The sequence below is a fragment of the Anopheles merus genome, chromosome X, assembly GCF_017562075.2.
Source record: "Anopheles merus strain MAF chromosome X, AmerM5.1, whole genome shotgun sequence".
NCBI classification, from domain to species: domain Eukaryota; kingdom Metazoa; phylum Arthropoda; class Insecta; order Diptera; family Culicidae; genus Anopheles; species Anopheles merus.
Window position 1 is genome coordinate 22,930,977 of NC_054081.1, and position 2,412 is coordinate 22,933,388.

The 2,412-nt window shown below is 40.0% G+C and overlaps 1 pseudogene; it reads left to right on the plus strand.

Annotated features, from left to right (window-relative positions):
* Window positions 1-348: 348 nt before the first annotated feature.
* LOC121598525 lies at window positions 349-1,096 on the plus strand (annotated as a pseudogene).
* The last annotated feature ends 1,316 nt before the right edge of the window (window positions 1,097-2,412 follow it).

The window sequence follows — 2,412 nt, forward strand, 5'->3', positions numbered from 1 at the left end:
CACCTTCTCTCCCCTCCCACCCCCCCTTTTTGATCCCCGCTTTGGGGCTTGCAAATTTTTGACATGTCAAATGAGAGTGAAGCCAAAATGTAAACAGCAAGTTTTTGCGTGTGCGGTGATTTTGTAAGTATTTTATGCACATTATATGATATTTTTCATTAAAAACGTTTTGTTGTGTAGAATAAACATAAAATCAATCACGGAAGTATGATTTAGGTGTGGTGGAAGCGAAAAAAAAAATGCTTGGAGCATTGAATAAAGCCGAATGAAATTTCTAACCTTCACGCACGACGCCGCCGCTAGGTAAGGTAAGTTTATGTGTAATTACGATTATTGTTCCATTTTAGGGTGCGATTTGTGCAATATAACCGTTCCTGGCGGGGTTAGTCAATAGTCGATACCCTCTGCGGCTGTGAAGGGGTGCAGAAGAAAGGGCTCGCTACCACCCTTCCCACACTCGGACGCTTTTTCCGCGGATGAAGGATATGTTCCTGGTGGGTTGAACTTGTGTTTTAATTGAATGGTTTGTAATGTATGTGACCTTTCTCCCGGTAGGCTATATGCGCCAAATCTAACGGTGATCCGTATTGTGAAGGAATTGACATAGGCGGTGCCGGGGACTTGGTGAAAATGGTACACAACGGCATCGAGTACGGTGATATTCAACTGATCTGCGCAGCGTGTCACCTGATGCTGGCGCTGGGCATTACACGGAAGGAAATAGCACAGGAGTTCGACGTGTGGAACAAGGGCGTATTGGATTCGTTCCTGATCGAGATCACGCACGATTTTCTGAACCAACGCGACGTTGAGGGATAGATTCTTGAGCTTATTCGTGACTTGGGCACAAGGATACGGGCAAATTGTCGGCGATTGCCGCCCTGTGCCATGCCGTTCCGGTGATGCTAATTGATGGATCGGTCTTCTCCCGCTGCTTATCTACTCTGAAGGATGAGCATGCTCAGGGCAGCAATCGACCTCCCGGGCCCATCAGAAAAGGTATCGTGTGCGCAGGGCTTCATGTTACAGCGCGAAGCGGGGGTTCAAGTGGATTCTAAACTACGATGGTATTGTACTGGTGTGGCGCGGCGGTTGAATCATGTCCATCAGCAACTTTCGGAACGCGTTTATGCGCAATCCACATCTTATCACGTGTATTCCATTCTATTCCTCTGCAGCTGTTGAATAACTGTCATTGACTTGCTAAGCTCGTTAGGCTAGCAAAACGAAAATGGATCGAGGTTGTACACAAGTATTTTGCTTAAAACATACTAGTTCATCCAAATATAAAAAAGCGACATCACGCTACTGCCACGAAAACAAACACTAAAATAACCGAATTATTGGGCCTAAAGAACATAATCGTCTTGTGCAATACAATAGAAGGATTTCTTGCTAGTGCTTTGTATTTCATAATGTGCTCGGACATATAAACTCGGACATAAACATTAACATCGTCTGGCAAGTACACCTTGAGGACCTAAATTCGAAACACACTCTAATGCAAATATGTTTTATGTATTTTTAGGTTGTAGTATAAGTCACGTATGGTTGGATTCCTGTTGAAGTAAGTGGTCTAGCAATCTGTGACCAGACTATCCGAGTAGATGACATTAATCAACTATGAAGCTGGATATGCTTTAAAGGACTCTCTTACAGAAGGCAAAACCTCGAAGCAGTAATTATCTGTTCGGTAATATCTTTTCACAAAACATGATAATCTAAATTGGCTAGTCGGTTTTGTCGCATTACTAACAATTTCATTAAAAAATGTTTGTAAAATGTCACTTAACTAACAAGTCCATATAAAATCGTATATTACACTTATAAATCGCTATAATCAACTCAAAGTGTGTGTAAAATATTTCAAATAACTAGATATTATTAAGAAAAAATAAGAACATAACCATCGAACGTTTCATAATTCATTTATTCTTCTACTTGTCTTCACATCATATCATTGTTCGCTATTCACTTTCAACAACAAACTTAACTGCTCGCAACTGTGAATTATAGAATGCACAGTGCACAACTTATAAGTATTACTTAAAGTGGTTAATATTTCACAAATTCTTTATCTACACCATTAAAATTAAGTTCAACAAACTTTCTTACCTGTATCTACGTTAAGTACTATGTACAATATTAATTCTTTATATTACATTTCTTTTTTTTTCGAGTATTGTCCTCGGCTAACGCTTTTGATCACTCCGGTCCTTTTTGCTGCTGTTCCTGCATTTCGTAACTTTGTACTGAAAAATTTCTCTACTTCCGAATAATCTCTGCTGCCTGAAATTTCCTTAAATAGTTGTAGAACGTGTACATATTTCCTAAATTCAATTTTAGGTCCGCTGCGACCGATTCCGCTCCAAGAGCATTCAGATACTACTTAAGAAAATCTATTAAAAACTA